The following is a 25,867-nucleotide window of genomic DNA, read 5'->3' on the forward strand; positions in this document are numbered from 1 at the left end:
CCTGCTTTTCAAGCCTGAATCCAAGATATATGTAGATATGTTTTGTACTGCTTTACAGGATGGATCTTGACTGACTTCATGAAGGATGCACTCAGCTGCAAAATGATGAACCAACCCCAGACATGTAAGTGAGACTATTGTATCATTGCCTATCCTGACATATCAACATAGCTGCTATTTAATTACATTTTACTAGAGCAGTAAATAAAAGTTAAATGCCCTTTCCTCAGAATATCAAGAGGCACATATATATCTGCTTGAATAAAATGTCATTTCCAATTTATTTTCATGTAATAGGGTTGCAAGTGTCCAATTTGTAGGCTCAGTGCACAACAGCAATAAGGTCAGAACCTGAAAAATTGTGATCGTATTAGCCCCGTTTCCATACGACCTTGTAAAAATGTCTTTTAACTCAACACATGCTCTATCATGCAAGAAGAATAGTCTGCCAAATGATTTAACTCAATTGAGGATTATGTAAAAATAATTCACTGGTGGCACCTGAAATGTTAGCCATCACTGTCTTTTTCCTCTCAGTCTTCTTTTGTGAGTTAAAAATTTTTTAAAGAGATGTTTGTCTTTAATGAAGATAAAAGTAGACATAGAAAAGTTTTATGCTCTCTGCATAATTTTAACAGCAGCAAGTACGTACCTATTACTAAATATTGAATAGTGAAATACTAAATATTACTTTAAAAACCCTCAAAAGTATAATATTTGGGAAACAAACCTATAATCCTAAAGTGTAGGAAATGATAAGTTTTATTGGAGTAACTTTTGTTAAAATTTATGTGTGCGTTTTCCAGTCGTTAATCAGACTGAAAATTTGAACAGCAACTTAGATAAATAATAATAATAAGCTGGTTGACTTTTAAATGTGTGTTAAAACTGATTTAGTGGCACTGAGAGTAGACTCACTGAAATCAAGTTAACCATACCACTCAGTGTCTGAACACTTGCTAAATGATAATAGCAGCAGAGGTAGTGGCTAGTTGTCACCACCAGGGAGTTGGCCACACAAAAGGACATTTACTATAGTGGGTTTACAGATATCTAGCTCTGTTTAAAAGGGGGTGTGGGTGGTGCTGTGGTCTAAACCACAGAGCCTAGGGCTTGCTGATCAGAAGGTCGGCGGTTCGAATCCCTGCGACTGAGTGAGCTCCTGTTGCTCGGTCCCAGCTCCTGCCCACCTAGCAGTTTGAAAGCACTCTGTTTAAAAGCTGTTTGAAAGCTTTCCACAATGTTAGACTTCATCAGAATCCCAGGTTCACATTCCTGCTCAGCTATGAAATGTGAATCGCAGGTCAAGGCAAATCAGTTTCTTTCCAGATATCCTTCCTTGTGTGATTTTGTAAGAGGAAAGATAGATGGTATACAAATATATGGAAGTTTGGTGGCAGTAGACGTTTTGGATTCAGATCTAGCATCCCTCATGTGTGCTTCTGTATATTCAAGGACTGACTATTACAAAGTCTTGCATGTGAAACTCAAGACTATTAAAAGGCTACAACTGGTGCCAGTGATGGTCGTATCAGAAGCATAATTACCGTATTTTTCGCTCTATAACACGCACCTGACCATAACACACACATAGTTTTTAGAGGAGGAAAACAAGAAAAAAAATATTCTAAACGAAACAGTGAATGTATGATTTTTGTGGTTCATGCTGTGGCCACAGACATGTGATCTGACAGTGAGTTTGGAGTAGCCCAAGGCAAAAATCCTGAGGATCCATGTGGATCCATGCTTTGTAACCACGTTTTTGCACCACTGCGGCCCCAGGCAACAGTGGGTGCGTGATTTTTTTGGTGCAAGATGTAGCCATGGACATGCTATGTGATCTGATGGTGAATTTGGGGTGACCCAGTGCAAAAATCCTGAGGATCCATGTGGATCCGTGCTTTGTAACCACGTTTTAAGTGGGGAGGGAAGGAAAAGCACTTAAGGGACAAGGAGCACGCGTGGGGTGTGTGGAGAAGGATGCTGCTAATAATGCAGAAGAGTGGTATAAGGGGAGAAGGCTCCTCTCCTCTCCCACTTTGCTCCTTTAAAGCAAGCAGGCTCTGCTTTTCTCCCTCCTCCCCGTTCATCCCTGGCTTAGCGAGCTGAAAAACTTTCCTGCTATGTAGCGAGCTGAGTGGGGAGGAGAGAGGGACAGAGAGCCTGCTTGATTTAAAGGAACCAACCGGACAGAATCCCCTCCCGCTTTGCTCCTTTAAAGAATCTCCTCTCCCGCTTTGCTCCTTTAAAGAAGCAGGCTCTCTGTCCCTCTCTCCTCCCCACTCATTGGCTCTTCTCCTGCTTTGCTGTTTCAAAGTGAGCCATGGGGGAAGGAAGGAAGGGGGACCATGGATCCTCTGCTCACGACTGCAGCAGATCCCCCCCCCCCCCGCCACCCATAGGCATTCCCTCCATAACACGCACAGACATTTCCCCTTACTTTCTAGGAGGAAAAAAGTGAGTGTTATGGTGCAAAAAATATGGTACCCAATAATTCATTAGGTACTGTGGCTTCCTAAAGTCCTCTGGGCACAATTCACTGTGTTTCTTCTCTATAGAGTTCTGAATTACCTCCTCATTTGTTGTTGTTTAGTCGTTTAGTCGTGTCCGACTCTTCGTGACCCCATGGACCAGAGCACGCCAGGCACCTCTGTCCTCCACTACTTCCCGCAGTTTGGTCATTTAAGTCCGCTCATTTAAGTCCTATCAAAACTATTGAAAGGAGCAATTTTATCTACAAGAAACTAATGTAAAACAAGGTGGTGTGAGGTACACCAGATCCAAACTCTGTTCCGGAGCAGGGCTACTGCTAGCTGAGCAGTAAGAGCCTAGGACTTGCCGATCAGAAGGCCGGCGGTTCGAATCCCCACAACGGGATGAGCTCCCGTTGCTCGGTCCCTGCTCCTACCAACCTAGCAGTGCAAAAGCACGAAGTACAAGTAGATAAATAGGCACCGCTCCAGCGGGAAGGTAAACGGCGTTTCCGAGTGCTGCTCTGGTTCGCCAGAAGCGGCTTAGTCATGCTGGCCACATGACCTGGAAGCTGTACGCCGGCTCCCTCGGCCAATAAAGCGAGATGAGCGCTGCAACCCCAGAGTCGGCCACGACTGGACCTAATGGTCAGGGGTCCCTTTACCTTTAGGCAGGAGTACCCAGATTGTTTCCCTGAGGGGAGGGTAATGATCCTAGAAGGGTCTCAGAGTGTTTTACTGGCAGTGTAAGTCCAATAGCTATTCTAGGAGGAATTTGGCTATTCAGAGACAGTTTTAAAGTAGAATTTTTAAAAAGTTCTTAACTCGCTTTGTAAAGAGTGTTTGGTTGAAATGAAGTGTTGTGCCTTAACAGAGTAACTACTAAGCCAGGCATATGCAAACTCCGGCCCTCCAGATGTTCGGGACTACAATTCCCATCATCCCTGACCACTGGTCCTGTTAGCTAGGGATGATGGGAATTGTAGTCCCAAACATCTGGAGGGCCGGAGTTTGCATATGGCTGCACTAAGCTGTAACCCTCACTGAGTGTAAATAAAGTTCCAGTTTTGTTGCAAAGGTGCCACATCCTTTACTTTGATCCTTTGGGTGAGGAATAAGAGGTTCTCCTTTCACATAACTGAAATACCTTGCTGCTGATTATTAAGAAATATATCACTTACAGATAATAGAAGACATCTCAAGTGTCCTGACTGAGAGAATCTAAGCCAGGCATCCCCAAACACGGCCTTCCAGATGTTTTGAGACAACAACTCCCATCATCCCTAGCTAACAGGACCAGTAGTCAGGGATGGAGGGAATTGTAGTCCCAAAACTTCTGGATGGCTGAGTTTGGGGATGCCTGATCTAAGGTTTTAAAAGATTGAGTTGCTCACTCCCATCTTTCTTTAGGATGGTTGCCATTCCATCTTTTCTGCCAGCTTAACTAATGCCGGGACATTTGATTGAGTTGAATGAGATTAGTATCCATCTGAAGTCTTCCCTCTCCAGTCCTGCATGTGCCACACCACACCCCTTTTGGGGTTAAGATCCGCCATGCTCAGCTCAGCCACCTGAGGCTCAGCTGGGGTGGGGAAAATACATTGGTGAATCTCCAGCTAGGAACGAGAGTTACTGGAATAACCCAGCTATGCTCTTGGCTCAGCTGGAAATCTGCCAGATCCCTAAATCCCAACAGATTTTGCTTTGGATTGTTTCCTTAATCACTCAAATGTGCTCTCTTATTTATTTATTTATTTATTTATTTATTTATTTATTTATTTATTCATATACCACCATATAAAATATCAGGGTAGTGTACAACCATCCTGTGCTGTGGGGGGAAATGATCTCAGACAGCGTAAGACTGTTTGGGACTGTTACTTCCACTGTGGTGGAAGGGTGGGTATGCAGATTGGGCCCAATCCCTAACCCATCTCCAGGCTGTGTTGATGCAAATATTCCTGGGTGCCAAGTTTGGGGCAAGTATTCTTTGGTGAGAGAACTGCAGCAGAGATTTAAAGTCACACAATATTCAGCAAAAGTAAAGTATGGGAAAATATTTGCTGTTAGAACTGTAAAATATGCCGTTCCAAGTGAATCCCAAAATCTCCCAATTCCCCCAACATAGGAAAGACCACACATTTGGTAGGTTAAAAAAATGGTTTACTTACAAACTCTTCGAAGGTCAGGTTCATGTGCTTTCCCATAAATCAGTCAGAAAAGTTGCACAGGCAATAAAAGTTAGCTTAGGTGTGAAGTGGTAAAAGTTCCTAAATTATTGATATACAAGAGTGGCTGGTGAGAGCTATGTGGCTGAGCTGCAACAACCAGCTCAAACCTCCTCACACCCTATTTCCCAAAGTGAGAGGAAGCCATATTGCTAACAGGACAGCTTGCTTTATAGTGTTACCCCTTCATGCATTAATTAGACTTCAGCAAGTGGGTTATATGAGGCTTGTTATCTCACAGTCTGGCATAGTGGTTCTCCCAGGATCAGATGCAGTTCTTGCCAGTGCTGGCTGTCAGTGTGGCTTGGGATCCAGCGGATCCTGAAGTTGCTGAGCCTGCCTTGGAACAACACTTTTCAGTGCCTTCTTCTGGGCTACAACAATTTTTGCACTCGCACACCACCCACATGCTTTGCAAGTAGCAGGAGGCCAGCTGAGCTAGCAGAAGCAGACAGAGAGATGCCTCCACTCAAGCCAAACCCCCACAGTGTAAGGGGGAGTCTTGGATTGCGGCTTTAATCAATTCTTTTGCATGGAAAATGCCACTGTTTTTCAGCCACAGTTCTCCAAGTCCTAAATCTAGGAATAATAATATAATTTACTGTACAAGTTTGTTGAACAATGATTGAGATAAGAATCATAAAACACTTTCAATGACAAGTAGTTCCATAAAATGAACACAATGCTCCCTCTTATCCTATTTGTTCCCTTAAGACTCTTGTCAGCATATGATATTTGGTAGATTTTGAAATGATACAAAAACAGTACAGGCTTACAAGCATAAGAAAAACCCAGACAAGCTTAAGAGTCTGCAGTCATACAATCTTAACAGGCCTGCTGTGGCCAGTGCTTCCTTACTGCTGAGGTTTGGGGTAATTTTTTAGACTGTTCTCATATATGTGCAGCCTCAGCATGTCTATGTGCAATCATTTGGTCATTTGCACACTTGTGAGATGCTTTGAAAGTCTGCCTTCTCTCAAACACATATACCTTTTTTGCATAATTTTATAAGAGGGCTACATGATCCTCTATACACAAATAGCTTCCATTTGTCTATCCAAAGGTACCAGCAGGATTTCCTTGGCCCAGTACATTGTTTCTGGATTAGGTTCCCAGTCTCTCAATCTATTGGCAAGAACTATTGCTTATGTACATAAACAGGTACCTCAGGTTAAGTACTTAATTCGTTCCGGAGGTCCGTACTTAACCTGAAACTGTTCTTAACCTGAAGCACCACTTTAGCTAATGGGGCCTCCTGCTGCTGCCGCGCCACCGGAGCACGATTTCTGTTCTCATCCTGAAGCAAAGTTCTTAAGCTGAAGCACTATTTCTGGGTTAGTGGAGTCTGTAACCTGAAGCGTATGTAACCTGAAGCGTAAGTAACCTGAGGTACCACTGTATTAATTTATCCTAGTCTCAGAGGTGGATTTAGGGGAGCATGACCAGTTCACCCACACGGGCGCTGAGCTGAGAGGGCACTACAAGGGGGTGCTACAACAATGACTTAGAATGGAAGGTGGTGGAGCACCAAATGTTGGTTTCACACAGGGCACCAACAAAATTTGAAAGCCAATGCTAGCCTACCTCTCAGGGCCATTATTATTATTATTATTATTATTATTATTATTATTATTATTATTTGGATCCTATTACAAAGATAAAAGTGGGACGGGGAGGAGAGATAATGTACATAACCTTGCACTCCTGAGTGGAAATGCATGATACAAGTATATAAGAAGAAGAAGAGTTTGGATTTGATATCCCGCCTTTCACTCCCTTTTTAAGGAGTCTCAAAGCGACTAACATTCTCCTTTCCCTTCCTCCCCCACAACAAACACTCTGTGAGGTGAGTGGGGCTGAGAGACTTCAAAGAAGTGTGACTGGTCCAAGGTCACCCAGCAGCTGCATGTGGAGGAGCGGAGACGCGAACCCGGTTCCCCAGATTACGAGACTACCGCTCTAAACCACTACACCACACTGGCTCTAATGTGATTCATAGCTGCCCCTTTGTTTTAACTGCAGCACTTCATAGTCCTGATATTTACAGCAAAATGCCAAAATGCAAAGAAAACCAAAAATGTTTGCCAGACCTGATTAACAACAAGCAAACTACAACAACCCACACACCTCTAAGTGTGTGCGGTTTCCCAGCTTTGATGTCTGCGCCACCAACTCTCAGCCTAGCCTACCTCCAAGAACAGTTATGAAGATAAAAGGGGGAGAAGGAGACATAGTCTTGAGCTCCTGGGAGTTAAATCAAGATACAACAAGCAACTAATATATGCAATTTCACAACTCTCAGCAAAACCAATATGAAAATCATTTTGGTTTCCTTGATATACTTTTTATCAAGCACAGCAAAATGATTTTTACATCTTTATTTGTGTACGGTCTATAGGAATTTTAACTTGCTGCAGCTGTAAGTTGTTTTCTGGTTCTTTTTTTGTTTTTTTTCTGTTTTTTAAATGGGTACTGCATATTAATAAATAACAGCCCAGTGATGACAACTGAACCCATGGTGGCTGAGTGGGAGACATGGAAAACTGGGAGACAGGGTCGAACAGAGCCCTTTTTTCTTTGTAGGAAAGAAGACTAATCTCTTTCAAAGGATTAAAGGTAAAGGGACCCCTGACCATTAGGTCCAGTCGTAACCCACTCTGGGGTTGCGGCACTCATCTCGCTTTACTGGCCGAGGGAGCCGGCGTACAGCTTCTGGGTCATGTGGCCAGCATGACTAAGCCGCTTCTGGAGAACCAGAGCAGCACACGGAAACACTGTTTACCTTCCCGCCAGAGCGGTACCTATTTATCTACTTGTACTTTGTGCTTTTGAACTGCTAGGTTGGCAGGAGCAGGGACCAAGCAATGGGAGCTCACCCCGCCATAGGGATTTGAACCTCTGACCTTCCGATCGGCAAGCCCTAGGCTCTGTGGTTTAACCCACAATTTTTGAGTAAAACATATCAAAGCCAGTAAATTGTGTTTCATTTTGTATGGGCAGCACACTTAGGGAGTAAATAAAATAATCTGGGCATGACAGTAAGTGCTTAAACAAACATTAACCCCAGGATCCTCCAGCATCAGGCTAGCAAACGTGAGCCTCTCTTGCTTTTGCTGCTCCTCTGGGAGGGGGCACCTCCGACATCCCAGGGTGAGAGCAGTTCCTCTGATTGCTTAGAAACAGTGATTAAATCTCATTAGCAATGGTGCTGCCTGCCAAGTGGTGAACCTTAGAGCTGCCACTCTGTTTTGTGCTCTAACTTTCTTCAGAATGTCCAACTAATAATCTCCTCCTTCAAGCTACGAGTCTGAGGACCCTGCTAGCTCAGGACTGGTACATGTATATACCCTGTACCCTCCTATTGGTGGCCCTGTCTACCCATTCATTCATCCAAATTTAGATATAAGCATTCATTTGACTTTATTCCAGTAAAACAAGTGCAATTTCTGGGTACTGAAAACAACCCATTCCTTTTATGGTACTATTTAAGCATGCATCAATACTCTGAGATTTTTTTTATGTTCAATTTTCAACTGTTTTTAAACCCACATATGTTCTCAGAAGGTGCTGTTTGAAAAGACAGAAACTATTATGTTCTACCTACACACCTTTTTTAATATTGCATTGTGATCCCTTGTTTTCTTTAATAAATATAACATATTTATTGTATAGCCTAGCTATACATTTACCGTGCACAGAGAGAACTCCATATTTCATTACAATTTTAACATATGCAACTAACAGAACATCTAGCAATGTGATTGTTAAACCCTATTAGCTGTGGCAACATTAATGTCTATGATGTTTCTCCATATCAGAAACTTCATTTAATCATTGTGGTTGTTCAGAGCCCAGTGGTACAATTCACAAATTATTTAAGAAAACTTTGAGAATTTAAGAGAAATTAGTCATATTGAATGTAATCTATACAAATAATTTATTACTATAAGTAGCATAGTATACAAATATTTTTTTAAAAAACCTAAGAAATCAATGTAAAATTAAGCACAAATTCAGGTGCTTACATTCTTGTGGTGTTTATAGATCTTTCTTATGAGTACCATCATAAAAAGCCTTGCTGCTATCCTCCTTCTATGGACATCTATGAACAAACTTTCCATCACACGACCATTGCCTTATGATAAAGCAGATTCTCTCTCATGTTAGAGGAAGAGGCACCAGTGGAATTCTGTGCATACAAAAGATATTCGATAAACATGTACAGGGCAAATTAGAATACCCACTTCAACACATTTCTGTTCCATTTTTCATCTTCAGAATTACAGCACCACCCTGAGTTCATGGGAACAGGGTAGGTTACAGAGCCAAATAAAAGTGTGATCCACAAGACAATAAAGATGTTGTATTTTTTTTTATTTAAGTTGAATTAACCTCATTGAAGTATACTAAGTTGCCATATGCAGTTCAATCAAAAAGTTCACTGCCTCTGCTTAATTTGAGAATCAGAATTTAATGAAGGAGTTCAAACTTAATGCTGGAAAAGCAAACGTGTGTGTGTGTGTGATGTATATATCATGTTTGTATGTGCTTATTATTACATTTCAAAGTTCCCCACTTGGTCTATATCTAGAATGCTGTTGTTTCACCTCTCTGGAGCTGTGCTGGCTCATAGCTTTCTAGCACATTTGTGTCCACTATTTGCTCCAGTAAAAGTGGTTCAGGTGATTCTCGGTCAGCTGAGCTACCACGGGACACTTACAGAGTTGTTCTCTTTCCCTCATCCATGCACATTTCCCCATCATTTGTTTCTCTGAAACTCAGTTTTGGTAGAATTGAATAACTGCCTGTTTTTGTGCCTATAAATAATGATTATTATTTTTAATTTGCATTTCTATACTTTCTGCCATAGAGTCCAATTGGGGTGCATCCACTAAGGTCACACAATTGCACAAAATATGATAATAGGGTGAGAGAAATAGGCTGCAAGCCTTTGGGCTTCTGCAGTGGCTTTGCTGAAAGTGAGGACGTCTGTAACCTTTTAACCACTCTGGAGCCAATCTAATATGATTATATAGTGATATTGTAATACTATTCCAGTGCCCTGATGTTTTTCAGTGTACAGTGCGCTGCTTATCACAAATGCATTGCATATACAATGCATTGCATTGAAACATCTCTTACTGGCCCTATGACAAGGTGGCCTAAATTACCTGTTGAGCTATGGGAGTTGGAGACATCTTGTTTTATGGCTAGCCCTGGTAGAAATGTGTATTATTTTCGCACAGTCCAAGGGTACTGTCAACTTGTCCTTTAAATTGTTGGGGGGGGGGAATAGTGGAGACATTGCACAGAGGTGCTACAGACAGCATTTCAGCATCCTCTTAGACACAACTCCCCTTGAAGTCACATAAAATATTGTTCTCTGAGTTAAGAGCAGCAAAGGATTGGGGCTTTTGAATTTATTTTAGGGTGAACAAATAATAAGGGTGTTAGAAAAGCTCTATGGGACATTCCAAAACTTGTTTGTGTACGATCAGTGATTGTCAATGAGGTGCTGAGAAACTAGTTCATCAAATCAGACCATTAAATGGTGTTACATGCAGCTGCACAACATGTTGTCAGTGCCTCTTTGTAAACCTTCAGAGATTTACAGCACCATACACTGGAGCAATGGTATCTAATATTTATATTCTTTCATTATTTTGTTTTCCTTGGAACAAAACCTACAGACTTATATAAAATCCAGCATGGTGTGTTAGAAATAACAGTGCTGGCTTGCAGGATTTATAGTCACACACAAAGCACAGTCCCAGTGCTACAGTAATTGCAAGCTACCAAAGAGCTGCATGGCATTTATTCAAAATACTTTATGCACTTAGTACACATATTGGGGGGAATTCAAACTGCTTGCTTTGAATCTGATAAAGGCAAAAACAAATGGATCATTTCTCTTCCATGAAAATACATGCAATAAGGCTGCATTATAAACTAGTTTGTCCTCTCCCCACTTTCTCTCGAATATTCTGCATAGGATCTGCTGTCCGGTTTAGAGTTGGCATTCCTCTCTGATATCCTTTTTCTTCTGAATAAAAAAAAAAGGAAAGATACTAGCCCTCATAGATCATAGTGGGAATTCCACTTGCTACCTGGCTTTAATTTTCTCCTACGTGTGCATCCCACTGTCCCTTAATAATAACACATTTTCTCACTTCACTGCACAGGGTTTTGGTTTTTTTGCAAAAATACAAGAAAACAAATCCCACATTCTACACACACACATAAAAAGACCCTCAGATACTGAGTCGATAATATAAAATATACAGTGCATTTATACAGAATACAAAAATTACACACATACAGTTGTTTTCTTTTTTGTTAATCACAGAATAAGAATTTTTGGCACATACAGTGTAACACCTTATGTTTATACAGTATTGTCAGGCAAAAATACTATATGCATATAACTGTAGAACCCAATCAGAATAAGAACCATGCACTGATAACATATTTTACAATGATGTATCAATAGATAACCAAAGAAAATAGCTCATGACAACATATCTTTGCCCAAAGGGACCTGATCTTGGGCATGTTAACTTATAAACAAGCAACAGTGATGTAGATGCTTCTAACTAATTTACAAAATAAAGTGTGCATTTGACATTGGTTTGCTTGTTAATGTTTGACATTAGCCACTTGCTAGTGTTTTGTGCTGTTTACTTAAAAGAAGAAAAAGAAAGAGACATACATCTAGTACATAAAGAAATACCAAGTAAATTCACAGGTATAAAGAATGGAGTTTATTCTGTTTGCTTTCTGGCATTGCTTTCCTAAGGCATCAATTTCATTCCCCACAATATAATACATTTTATTTGTATAGCATTATGACGGTAGCAGTGATGGTGGGGCGTTGTTTTTTTAAGGTACATATTCTTTCTGGTCACAATCCAACACAGATTTAAGAATATTTAAGTAAGACCTAACTCTGTGTTGGATCATATTCCTTATCTGATAAGGCATAGTTGTTAAGAATACTGTATGAGCCAATTGTTCAGAAAAATACTTGATGCCAAGTATTATTATTTTTTTCCTTAGTGGCCCACAGGTGTATTTTAAATGCACAAATATGAATTTGAAGTTATTTATTGTTTTAAAAAATCTGTTGATAATGATATATATCTAAATAAGCAAGTAGGGGGAGTTCTGGCTTTATTGATAAGATAATCAAAAGGATGTGTGGAAAAGAGTGAAACACTCCATATGGTTACCAGATAGATTTTCAGTGTTTTCTGAGGCTAGGGTTTTGGTTCTGTTTTTATATTTTCATTCCAGGGTCTCTTTATCTCCTATTAAGCAACTTTGTGATGGTGTGTATGACTTTTAATATGAGTTCTAATATCTCAATGGTTAAATATAATTGCAATTCTGATATGAGAAAATACAGTTTATGTCAATGAGATTTTTTCTTCAGTAACAAGGAATGATTTGGCCTGGTATGATAGAGTAAAGCCCCATATAACATTTTGGAATGCATTCTCATATGAATTGCAGTATTTGAATTTGTGATGTAGAAGATATCCTACTCAAAAGAAATCTTTCTGCATGAAGATTTTAATCATAAAATTATGGTATGCATAATTCTTTGGGTTTTTTTTGACACCCTCTGTTATAAAGTTATCATTTAAAAGGGGGTAAGTGAATTAAAATTATTTCATATATTTTGAATATTAGATAGTAGTACTAGAATGATATTAGCCTGTTTATGATTCTGTAGTACAGTGTCAGAAATCATTTTTAAAGCAATTAACAGAAATATTAGTCATTATGCAGGTATTATTTTGATGGCGTTTTTATTATGTTAACACTTACGGTACTTATTAAGGATCTCCTTCAGGCCTATAAAACACTAGGGCTACAATCCTAAACATGCTCACAAGTGAGTAAATCCCACTGAACACAGTGGAACTTGCTTCTGACTAAACATATATATATGATTCTTTTTCAAAACAGTGAAATCAGTTGTGTTTATTTAGTTAAGGTTCTACCTTAAAGGTAGATAAAGAACTGATGAATTCTGGTGTTGGAGGTGTTTACTTTCTACTTTCTCAGTCTTTTGGGAAGTCAGATATGTTTATTTTTAAAATGGAATGTTTGCTAGTGACTGCAGGAAAATAATTGGTGCCACCAGGTACATTAAGTCCTCAATACAAAAATTAATAATAATCAAAAGCAGCCCTGTACCTGTGCAATCGTTTTTACTGCCTTCCCACTTTCAATTTAAGGTCTGATCCTGTTCCCAATAAAACAACAGGAACCTCTCAAATGATTCAGAGGGAAGATGGATGAATGCAGCCTAGCGATCACACCTCATGGCTATTAGCAAGTTAATACCTTGAAAATATTTTCTGTCTCTTGCTGCTAATGGTGAGCCCAATCCACAAGCTACTTAATATGGAGTGCATGGATTGGGAAACCCCTTTCAAGTCTCTGAAAACACACCATCATACATCTAACCTTTATGGCTGCAATGACTTGCAACCAGGAACGTTCAACAATTAAAGATATTGGGGGGGGGGGAGAGGTTAAACTCTCGTTAGAGGGAGAAAACTAATTATATGAGAAAGGTGCAAATAATTTAGAACACGTTCTGTTGACTCTTCTGCACCTCCTGATTACATAAACTTTACATCAAAACAGTTACGTCATACAGCAACTTATTTTCGTTTTAAGATAGACACAATGGAATTCATTCACAAACACTAGGCTAAAGAGGTGCTCGTCATAGTGGCTCCCCCCAACAAGCTAGCTTTGGTAACGAAAAAAAGAACCCAGGAGTGGCTAAGAAACAGAAAGATGCTAAAGAGTCTACCAAATAAAATAAAATAAAAACTTTGCACACCGATCTTGGTTTCCTTGTTATATGAAAGAAAACCATGCTGAAATCCATGGTGCTTGATTGTTGGGTGATGTTAGGTGATACTGTATTCTTGGAGTAGTCAGTAGAAAATCTGGCATTAGCTATGGGGAGAAGAGTTGCCCTTTTTCCATGAATGGGCCATCTTTCATTTTCCCTTTCCTAAAATTATCCTTTTTACATTAGCCCAGACATATAGGTATGTCGTAGTTCTCTCTTACAGCCGGCATGCTAAAGTAGAGATAACAGCAGTAGACAGTAAACAGTCGTCGAAAAGCGTGCGCTACGCTGAACCATTTCGCATTCCTTAAATTGTGGATTCCAGACAAGAAAAGAAAAACGCAAGCATGATTAATTAACTAAATGTTCTGCAGATACAAAGAACCGTCTAAAAATGACAGACTGCAGGATGAAGATAGTATAGACAGTGTTTACAAACTGCTTTTATGTGGTGCCTTGCAATAAAAACTGGATTGAAATAGAACTGATAGCAATTCTAATTTATTTTCAACATATGCCTGTTTTCAGGATATTGTCAGACGACACCCACCCACTCCGCTTTTAGATGAGTTGTTCTGCTAAGACAATTTTTAAACCTGCCATTATTTTTCTATTCTGATTTTTCCCCCAGTTTGTTTCCATCTTCTCCCCGGGTTATGGCTGTTGGTGGCGAATTTATACACATGTGGTATATCTACACAAGTGCTCTATATACACGCACACCATCCTAAGGTGATGTTTCCCCCAGCAAGCCAAACTGTATTCCGACCAAACTGTGTTTATAGAAACCCCGTTTATGTTAAATATATATTTGAATTGATTTCAGAGAGTTCAAATCCGACCTGAAAGAAAGTATTAGGGTGTGTGGAGGTCTGAACGCGCTCACAGCGATATTGGCACCTCTCCCTCCTGAACATGGATTGGTAGATTTCTGTAATATCAACAATGTAATCAGATATCTGAGCTTGTGCCCAATGCAAATACATTGCAATACTTGGATTTGAACCAGTTTACACCCGAATCCTAAACACGCTGGGCACTATCCACCGGAAAGTCCTTTTGCGTGAGCCTCATTCTCAGCTGACTTCAATGAGAACTCCAGTCTCGTGGACTTCAGTTTGGATTGGAATACTTTCAGGTGATGTGATCTGGCTATGGGATCGCAGCTGCTGTCCGAAAAGCACTTATGCCCCAATGAGGTCAATCACGTTTCTTTAGATACTGTTTAGGATCGAGTAGTCATTCCTATGCACTTCAGATCGATTTACACCCAGGTAGCTGCGCTAACTAAGGTTGGGCGGTCCGAACTAAATCAGGAAAGGCTGCAGTTTGTGATTTGAGGCTTACTCTTTCGCCAAACTTAAAATATGTTTCCAATACCTCTGTCCTTTTACTCCGCATTTACTTATAGGCTAGACGATATGCCAAAACGAGTGTTCAAGATAGAGCCTCCAGGGCCAGACCTACTTTATATTTGACGGGGAGGGCGCTTCATCCACTAAAGGAAACCTGCTGCAACTAAGGCTCCTACGTCTTATACTCCTCTCTTAAGTACACTTCCTTGGTCGCGAGTCCCCTTGATTTCACTCTAATGCAGTACGTTAATGTACTTAGCATCGAAATGCCGTTCTTCCACATAGACTGCCATGACCTTGTCAGCATAGTCTAAGACTGGGGGCAATAACAGATGCGTATCTGCTGTTTTATGGACATATATAGCGCACTGTATATATCATAGGGAAAGCCAGGTACTTTACCAAAACCTGATTACAAAGAATGTGAACTGAGTGCGATTCCACTTCTCTGTCAGACATCCACCATCCCTCTAGCCTAAAGTCATTCCTTGATCATTGCATTTATTATGAAAGGGGTTTGTTCCCCAGCACGCTTGGCAATGTCTCCCCCAAAATCGTGTGGAAGAATGGGGTCCAAGACCTATTTTTTTGGGGGGGGGGGTATTGAGATCTATCTATGTACAGCTGAAATCTCTTTCCGACCAGGATAAGGACTTAACCGAAGCAGAATCTCGCTGATAATTAATTTGGTGGAGGGGGCTGTTCACTTCTACACCAGTCACCCCAGAATTTGTCTAACAATAGACAATTTGCCATCTTGGAGAATGCAAAATCGCCCACTGCTTCTTACCTAGTCAACATCATTTATTTCTGTTTCCAAGAAACAGTAAGTTTGGCACGAGATTTTGTTCAAAATTGCATAAAAGTAAGTTTCGTTGACGTGTGCCTAGCGCAGGAAGATTTTAGCTAGTTAAAATGGTTGAAAACGTGGACTTCGTGGAATCTGCCATTCTAGGGTGCTAGGTGGGCAAGAAAACCGTTAAATGTCTACACACACACACACCAAATGTTGATCGGAGGGGGAGGGGAACATTCCTACCGAAAGCAACTTACAGTGCATTGCTGTGTGATACTCAGAATTAAGTCCCAATGTATTCAATGGGGCTTCCTCTCAGGTAAGTACTGTATGTATCGATAGGATTGTAGCCTTACAGACATTAGTCCAATGCAGAAGTTGTCAGTACGTGGCACGACTTCACTAAGTAACCTTTGACAAGTTAACAGAGCCGGGGGCAGGTGTGCGAAGGGAAGGGGGGGCGGTCCTCTGCAGTTATATTGACATTTTCTAGCATTGAACCTCGTCTTCGCCCTTCAGACAGTGGGAAGTCTCGTATTACCGTATCAAATCAAACAGCTTGATTTTAATATAACACCAATGCTATAAAAAAAACAAAGCACATACTAAGACCTACCCAAAGATATGAGGGTCTTATAATATATAAAGTTTAATAACACGAACAAGCATTCAAGGGCGAGATGACCTCCAGCTCCTTTAAACTGTGTAAACACCGTAAGAAGAATGGAGGGGAGAGCGGGCAAGAAGAGTAATGGCTTTTATTGTGATGTTTGCTTGTTTGTTTGTGCAGCTTTTGCTTTGTTCCGGAAGCCAAAGTCTCTCCCCCTCCCTGTGGTAGAGATCCATTTGAATCCACGAGTAAACTCGGTGTGCAGTTTTATAAACCGCGAAGTTCTTTATTTAGACCCACTTTTTTTTAAGGACGCTGTTTTTGAGGAATGCAATACGTTCACACTTCCAGCGTTAAGAAAGTAACACCACTTGTTAGCACAACTGTTAGCATACTGTTTCACACGCTTGCTCGGCGCTGGGTTTTCTAAGAACTGAAATCACTGCGCCCACGCTATTGTTATAACTACTACAGAAAAGTGAGAACAACCAAAGCCAAAGCTTTCGAGAAGCGGAAAGTGCAATGAACTTGAAGGTGCTGTTGCTGTTGCTGCTGCCGCCGCCGCTAGTGCTACTGCCTGTGCTTTTTCACCCGAGGGAATCATCTTCTCTTCTATTGTAATTTCCAGGGCTCTCTCGAGATGCCGTTCAGACTCCCTTGAACTTTGCTAAACTTTCAGACCTCGAGGGCTAACTACTTCTCTGGCTAATTCCAGTGGATTTATCGCTGGGTACCATCTAAACCCCGCTAACTTTAGTATCTAATTTATCCAGTCCTCATTTGCAAACTGTCTCCTACCAAGTCGTGTCAACGAAAGGTCAACTCTACACAGCAGTTATGTTCACTTTCCTTTCCTTAAAAAAAAAAAAAAGGAAAGGAAAGCGGGGGGGACTAAGGAGGAATTCAAATTAAACCTTTTCTAAATACCTGTGAGTTCCAGTCACTCCGAGTTGCAATTTAATAGAATGGGCGCATTAAGAAGCCATTCATAAGAATAGTTTAAGTTCATGTGAAAACGTGTATTTGGAGAAGGCTGGAAAACGCTCTATGCAGATATCATTTAAATTGCAAAATGATATTTTAGGTGCATTATTTCCAACAATACTAGTGCTAGTGTGCTAGTGTGATTAATATTAATAACATTAATAATAATATTAAATTGCCCTTAAACCCTAAATGAATTATCTCAGAGCCCCGTGACAGCTTTGTTGTTACGCCCTGGTATAAAAAAAATGTAAATATCATGGCCTCGATCTCCTCAAAGTAGCTCCAGCAAACACAATACCAGCAACAAAAAGTTGCTGGGCAGATTCAGTTTTCGTGCCATAAAGTCTGTCCGAGCCAACAGATAGCGATCATGCTTGTTCCTGTTGCGATTTCAAACGCCACAATAGTTTAACTCTGTCCTGTTTGATGTGAAAGTACTTGGGCAACGCTGCTCGCAAACAAAACAAAACATACTCTCTCTCTCTCTCTCTCTCTCTCTCTCTCTCTCTCTCTCTCTCTCTCTCTCTCTCTTCCACACGTCACACACACACGCGCGCGCAGAGGCTATCCGAGCAGTGCCATTTTGCAATGGAGCAACGCATCACTTACCAAAGCTGGAGTGTAGATTTTCGGCAAATGCTGTCAGTAGGGTTGAGAAGTGAATAACTGGAGGAAAAGTTGGAAGAGGACTTGTGTGTTGTTGTTTTTAAAGGAAGCCAGAGGGAAGTTGAGAGCACAGCGCTCTCTTGCTCTTTCTGGCCGCCACCACCGAAACAAAGATCTGGGAGTTAAGAGAGCAAAGCCGTGCCAGATCTATACAGAAAGAGGGAGAGGGAGAGAGAGGGAGAGGGAAAGAGACGGGGAGATTATATCCAGGGCCAAATCTCAGTTCCACATTCCCTCCAGCTAAGCGAAAAGTGTAAAAGCTCCGGAGGTAAGAGATGTGGCGGGAGGGGGAAATCTCCTGACAATAAATATTATTTGGTAAACAAAACAGCTTTCAAACAAAGCTCCAGGCTAGTGTAGGGGTTTTGGGGGGGGATACTTGTTAATTATTGGCCAAAAGAATGAAAGAGATACTAAAATAGGCTAGATAGTTTGAAAGGGAAGTGTCTAAACATCAAACTATGGATCTTGTTCTGTGTTTCTGCATTTTATTCTCTGTTACCCTAGCATTTTAATATTCCCCCCCCCCAAGAAAAAAAGTATCTAAACATCTTTATTTTGGAAGAAGAAACCGGGGTTTAACTGGATCTATGAAGTATAGATTAATAGGCTAATTTAATGTGCGTAAACAAAGCAACCTTGCAACCTTGTTTTTAGAATGCCGTGATCTTAAATAAGGAAGAAAAAAAGGAAGATGATCAACAGTTGTGGGGGCGGAGGTTTCTCCACCCACGTTTTGAACAAAACGAACCCATCTGTTTACACAGACATTGACTGGACACGTGATCAAGGTGTGTGCGCGTGTGGTTCTCTATGCTTCAATCCTCTTTTTAAAAGTCACCAAAATCTCTTACGTTATCCTGCCTAAAATATGCTCTGTGGGACTGCGACAGACATTTGCGGTCATTGAAGTCTACATTTTTTTAAAAAGGTCTCTAGTTTTAAATTCCAACCTGGTGTAAACAAATGGTTGCAAAAGATATCGGAGTCGAGACAGTAGATTTAAGCCTTTATTCCTATTTGCAGGCTCAGAGTTATTACTTGTCACATACAGTGCTTAGATGTCAGGGGTCTGAAATGGAACGCCAAAGAGATTTGTTTATTTTGTTGCTGTTTTTAGGGCGAAATTATCTTCATAATGGCAGGTCCCTTATTACGGGAGGAGGGGGGCAAGAAATATGGGAGGAGGAAGAGAGAGTGTCCACAAATGAGATGTGGTCAAAGGCTATTCATGTAGCCTTTTCACTCCACCCATAATAGCCCAGCCACTAACTTTGAAAATGAGTCTCTAGTCTAAACCTGATGTCACCTTGAGGTGAACTGGATGAGAGGAAATTGTCATCGACAATTGGTGATTTCGTGTGTGTGTGTGTGTGTGTGTGTGTCTATATTGGGGGGGAGGGAGAGAGGCAAAGCTGACTCCGAGTGAGGTTCCACTGTCTTGTATGAGGTGCCATCTATTTTACACGCCTTTAGTCCCACCTATAACTCATAGAGGCTTAAGTACCGCTAAGCATTAAGTCAGTGCCCTCTTACAGACTTTAATGGCACGCTGAAGGGTGAAATCCAAGAGCTTTGACCGAGTTGTAAGGCTGGCTAAACATAGCTCGAGCAGTCACTGCTGCGTACCTGGTGCGTGATTTCCTCATTATGACAATGGGCTAGAAAACAATAGCTTCTTTTAAAAAGAAAGTCATCTTTTATTTATGCAGCTTTTTCTCCCTTTTGGCCTATTAGGGTGGCTCTACTCTCATTTTAAACACACACACACACACGTTAAATAGTTGCAAATGACACATTTACCTAGAAAGTTAGGCCAACTGAAATCACTGCACTTCCAGGTCCGAGGTTCCAGTCATATTTCACGCTGTTTATCTTTTAATTCCGAAAGAGTAGGAGCAGATCTAGAAGTAAATTACGCCCCTTTGTAGATGGAATGGCGGAGAGAATGTGCGGGTTTCCTGGTCAGCACCCAGCACCAGAGAAAGCGTTTGGCCTAGGCAGACATCTCATCTGAAAATTATTAGTGCTGAGGGGTCCAGCTAAAGGAGTCATTAAACGCGATAGGTTGTGCTCGTCCGACGTGTAGAGGCTTGGGAGAAAGGGAGGAGGGACAGACTGGAGGATATTTGACAGACAAGCCAGAGCTAAGCGTTAGGGTCTCACTCTGTAGCGAAAAAGCCACCGCTGGGGCCTAAGGAAAGATCTATTCGAGAGGCGTGGTTGGGCCCACCTAACCGTGGAATAAAATGCATTTGATAACATTATGTGATGTGGATATTATGGGGTCGTGAGAAGAGTGAAAAATAAAGTTTTCTTTCAGAAACAGTACTGCGTGGCAACTCTAGGGCTTCCTGGTTCAACCGATGTGGAATGATTGTTCATGGAGTAGCTGCGATCACAGAAAGCTCCTTGAGAATGGTCTTGTTGCTGCTGCTGCTATTGCTGCCGACGCCTTATAGAGCCTCTCGGGGTTTTTTTCCGGGTGGGGGTGTGTGTGTTACAATGTTTGTTGTTTATCTGTCAAGGTTTATGAACCTTCTGTGCCTTGTTGTATTACGATATTGCTTAAACCATAGATGTCTGAAAACAAACACGTGCATATTCCCCTACCAAACTATTTTGGGAGCCTCGCCAACCGTTTCCCGATGATTTAGGCTCTGTGTGGTTACCTTCTCTAGACAGTTTAGGAAGTGCTGAGAGTTATAAATATGCAACAGCACGTGGAAGCTGTGCCCGAGCTTGAGGAAGGCGCATGCGCGTCGAGTCTACATCTAACGCCAAGCGTTGTGTGTTCTTAAAGAGAGCAGCCTGTTTCATGTGTGGCATTGAAAACTCTTTTAGAGACCGCTGGCAGCCCCGATGTAGCCAGAAAGCACAGCGAAGCTTCTAAAAACGTGGTCTTTTCTTGTTTTCCAGGAACTCTCCTTAACAAAAAGCAAAGCAGAATACGTTACCTATCTCCAAATCCCCAGATTCACTTGTCGTGAAAGAGGCAGTATCGAAAAGAAACCACGTGGCCTTACAGTGGTTTGTTTGTTTTTTTGTGTGGCGGGGGATGTGTGTATGTGTGTGTTTAATGCAATTTATTTATTTGTTTATTTATTTTCCCCTCCCTATTTCTCTGTCGTTGCCCTTTGCCTTTTTAAATTGTCTCGGTTTAAAACGTACGTACATGAGAAATAACCGAATTGGGTGACACATAATAAATATCATTAAAAGTATTGTCCAAAAAAAAAATGGGTCGTAGAAGGACATTCGCAAACAAAAACAAGCACAGGTATTGAATACGTCTGTCTTGTATAATCCATATTTAAATAATTGTTATGCATAACAATATTAAGCACATTGCTTGCAAGGGAAGTGGCATAAGCCCATGCTTCATACTCCCACTGAAATAAATGTGACTTCAAAGTGCTTTATTTTTGCCGGATCGTGTCCTAGCAAGCAAGATTATCACACACTACACATATATAAATAGAGACTCTCCCAGGATAACGTGTGTACACACACACACACACACACACACACACACATTATCTTGGAGAAGCCAGCATGATTGGGTAGTTAATTTGATTTATTATTCTTCAAAAACACTGCCTCCAATAGGGGTGTCATCTGGAAACTTCATGCTATTTTGTACTATCATTCTAAGGCTGAAATAAATGTTACCAATTGATGACAGCTTCCAGCTGCACGGTAAAAATAGCCCTCTGGTTTCACATGATCCTGTTTCTTGTTAATGGAGGATGAAGCAGGCCTGACTTACAGAACCTAGAAGGGGAAGGGTGGGTTTAAAGATTGAATTGACTTATTATTTTGGAATTGTTTATTATTTGTTTATTATTTTACACAAAGATTTATATCCTGACCATCTAGTGCTTATGTACTGTGTTATGTACTGTGTAGGAGACAGATTGAAAAGATAGATTTAGATATACATAATAAAATTAAGAAATGGGCATATTACAATTGTACACAAGAAGCATAATGTGTGTGTGTGTGTGTGTGCATGCGTGCATGCGTGCGCACATCCTATTTATTTTCTAAAATGAATAGAGAAGTAAGCATTTCTTTATTTTATTATATTGGTCTCTTTATAATCATACATGTACACACAGTTAAGTTAAGTTAACAAGTGGAATAAGTAGCAAACGTCTAAGAGTGAGGAGTGTGTGTGTGTGTGTGTGTGTGTGTGTGTGTGTGTGTGGTGGATAGACAGCGTAAAGAGGGGGAGGGGGAGAGTGTACTATGGTAAGACCACACAAAAAAGCATCAAAGGCAATGTGGGAGGAAAGCCAAATAAAAATTAATTAAAATGCGAAGTTACCAAATGCAAAACAAGCAGGGATATGTGATTTGAACCAGTATGCATGAAATTTACAGGTAAACCATATAGTTGTCCATTAGATGCACATTAGATAACAGTTATGTATGTATCTGGTACATTTTTAGCTCCCAAACAAAAGTTTTATATAAACAGGGGAAACCATAACTAGGAGGCCCTGTCGAAAACCCATGTAAAGGAATCTCAGCAGGTGTAAAAAGAGTGGGTTTGTCACGATTTCTGAGTGATAAATAAATTGTCCTCTGCCTACTTTAAATGAAAAAAAATCTAATTTCTGCACACACCCTTTGTCCGCAACTCGCCATCAAAAGCTTCATAGCCTTATTTTGCTTTCTTCTCGAAAATGTTATCTGACTCTCTTTAACTCTTTGTAACTGGTGAATGGCTCAATATCTTTTTATTCTTACATCATTCGAGCAGGTTAGGTCTATTAATGTGCGCGTAAAGGCTACATAAACACAGCCAAGTAAATAAATACACCGAACAGGGCACTAATGCGGTTATAGGTGGATAGTGTAGGTATACGGAGGTATATGAAGTAGAAAAAGCGTAAAAGGGCCCGTCCATTTCTTGCGCTCAGTTCCTTTAAATACAACTGTATTCCTTTTTTCGACAAAAAGACGCCAGCTACCACTCCTCTACCAGAAATATAGATCTTCCCATATAGATTTTCGGGGGATTGTCATACTAACTTCAAAGAAAACCATGCGTCAAGTTTATTTAGAACTATTCCATCCCTGCTTCCCCATCCCGCCTCCCTTGGAGAGCTCACATTGTAGGCCAGCTTGCCCTCTCCTTTGCCTCGTCCCTCTCCTGCCCGTAGACTCCTATCCTAAACAGTTACTTTGAAGTAGAATCAACTGAATTTCACAGGGAAATAAATGGAAATTTCAGTCAGATTTCCGTGAAAAATCAATAATTCAAAATGGAATTTCGTTTTCTGATCGTTTCAGTGGAATGTCAGGCGGAAACCAAGAGTCTGCATTATTTAGGATTGGGGTATATATATACTCTCGAGCAAAGCAAATTTCTTTTTTAAACAACAACAAGAGAGAATTGTAGTTTATGTTTTACGTTTGTAAACACAATTATTCCTCTTGTAAAGCATGCAACAGATTGGCCACTCTACTACTGTCGAAATTCCACGTGATCTTGCGCTACAAACCCCTTTATTCCGAATGTAGCTCCTTCTTAAAAAGCTCAATTTTAAGATTTAACAGAACCATGTATACTCAGAAGTTAATCGTATTGACACCAGTGGTTTTTACTTCAAAATCTGCTTCTGATTACATCCCCTATCTCGCAAGTACGGGCTCCTATTTTCTATTTACAGAAAGTATGGGAGGGTGATTGATAGCATTGGAAAAAATAGTTTAAAACGTAAGTATTTATGAAAACTTCAGGTTGCAGACAGCTTCTGCCTGCAAGCATAATAAAAGTATGGTCTTTTCTATTGCGTGTTTACTCGTCTGTAAATTATACTAAGTTAAATGGGTGTTACTCCCAAGTAAATGTACACAGGATTGCAGCCAGTGAAGTCTACCTGCGGTTTGTGTGTGTGCCTATAAAACCCGCACGAACATAATCATATCCACACATTTTGGACAGTGTTTCTGGGTGGTCTTCAAAGGTTCCGCATTGGCGTACAGAAATCTTACATCCTTTGGAAGATGACGCGGAGTCTGGGAATAAAACAACATCATCTGAGCTACAGGCTGCTGCCTCAATAATCCAAACGCGGGGCTCTCCATGCCCCACAAGCCCGCTTCTGCATTGTCTGGAGTTTCTGCTAAATAGACTCTAACAATTCATATTTCTCAGCCAGCGTTCACGTCTTTCCATACCTAATAGCCCATGAAGAAAAGTATGAAATATACATCTCACGAAGCAGACATTAAAAGTACCCGCACAATGAGAGACTGGGTTGGAGTTTAAAAGGCCATTTAATGCAACCTCTCTTCTTAATAGCATTCTTGTCAAGTATTTTCTTTAAAAAAATAATGATCTTCGCCAGGTATTGATTTATTCAGTAAAAGAGTTAATTAAGCATTCTTACAAGAAGCCACGATCTCTCTCCATATATGTGTGAGAGAGAGTGTGCGCGCGTGTGTGTGTGTATAAACACACACATACATATAAATAGTGCGTGTCTATTTATCTGTTCAAAACCAGACAGATGCAATATTGTAATTAAATGTATTAAACTTTTAAAACATTCTAGCGCCCATCGCTGAGTTGTGTAACCAAATATGTGTGGCTGACTGGTTATTCCGAGAAGCCTGTTGTTTTATAGGTCGTGGGGATACTATGGGGGTTTTTTGGGCGGGGGGTGGGTTACAATACAACTTCAAGCATAGATAGAACTTAGTTTTAGTGATGTTCAAAATCGTCTGATTTGAAAATGACAGAATACTCGGAATTGGTAGCCAGGCAATCCATTCAGATAAAACATATTTCTAAAACAAACTACCACTGGTGAATAATAATAATAAAATCTACGCCCAAAGAAGCTATGGCATTTATCTTTTAAGATTCTTCTAGATTTTGTAAAAATGAAACGATGATTCCTTTCAATCATGCTGGGGGTGGGCGGGTAAGGGAGATAATATTGTATATTGCCCTATATCTTCTTTCCTTTTCCATTTAGGCTCGCATACTAAATCGCTGAAACTGCTACGTTCCCGCTAAGGCTAACGGTCTGGAGACGACTAAACTTTATCATTGCATTTCTTTAGGGTTAAATGAATACCCAGCGTGTCTTTCGGCCGCAGTTCCTCCGGCTTGTGGCTCAGCCTCTATGGTTCTCTCGAACTTCTTTCAGTATCTGTAGGCCCTGCAAGGTGGCGCTCTTTGCACTGGAAGAGCTGATAAATGAGCTTCTCATTAGAATAACATTTTCTAGGAAGTTTAAAAAAAAACACAAAACAGACTCTACCATTTCTTAACTGTTTCTTTCCGACTGAAAAGATCTATAAGACATCGCAGCACATCTCCGCGGCCCAGATCCTACTTCCTAAGGGTCCAGAGAGGCCTATGTAGATTTGAGTAAAACATTCCAGCAAAACACCAAAACACAAGCTTCTCCTTCCCCCATGACTCTGTTTACAAAAATCCTGCACAAAATAATAAATATATACCAGGTCAATATATACTGTGAGTAGCTAGTAGACATGCGTATTAAGAACTGAGATAACTTGGGGATCCAAACGAGCTTCACTATCCCCAAATCCTCATCGCCGTTGATGCTGCGGCTGACTCGCTGAACTTCTAAATATCTATATTTTAAAAGAAGCTGTTAAAATGCCATCTTGGCCTACAAGAGAGGTCAGCAGGTGCAATTCACTCTGTGACATAATATCCCAAACACAGAGAGCTCATGATCTGTGTTGTCTGTTGATATGTTGTCTGCTTAATGGGGCGATCATGCAACCTACACCAAGGAACAAAGCCTAGCGGTTCCTACAAGCGTCGCTAAGTTAACGGAAGCACCACAGCTTGCAAATCTATCAAACTAAACTGCAAGAAAGACAA

The 25,867-nt window shown here is 40.7% G+C and overlaps 1 long non-coding RNA gene across 1 annotated transcript in view; it reads right to left on the reverse strand.

Moving 5' to 3' along the window:
* LOC114597857 (uncharacterized) overlaps positions 1-18,291 on the reverse strand; it is an 88,234-nt gene extending 69,943 nt beyond the window's left edge. The window contains exon 1 of the long non-coding RNA XR_003706910.2: positions 17,932-18,291. This is a non-coding gene — a long non-coding RNA (uncharacterized LOC114597857). The remainder of the gene's footprint in view (positions 1-17,931) is intronic.
* Positions 18,292-25,867: the final 7,576 nt, after the last annotated feature.

The sequence above is a fragment of the Podarcis muralis genome, chromosome 6 (assembly GCF_964188315.1).
Source record: "Podarcis muralis chromosome 6, rPodMur119.hap1.1, whole genome shotgun sequence".
Classification (NCBI taxonomy): domain Eukaryota; kingdom Metazoa; phylum Chordata; class Lepidosauria; order Squamata; family Lacertidae; genus Podarcis; species Podarcis muralis.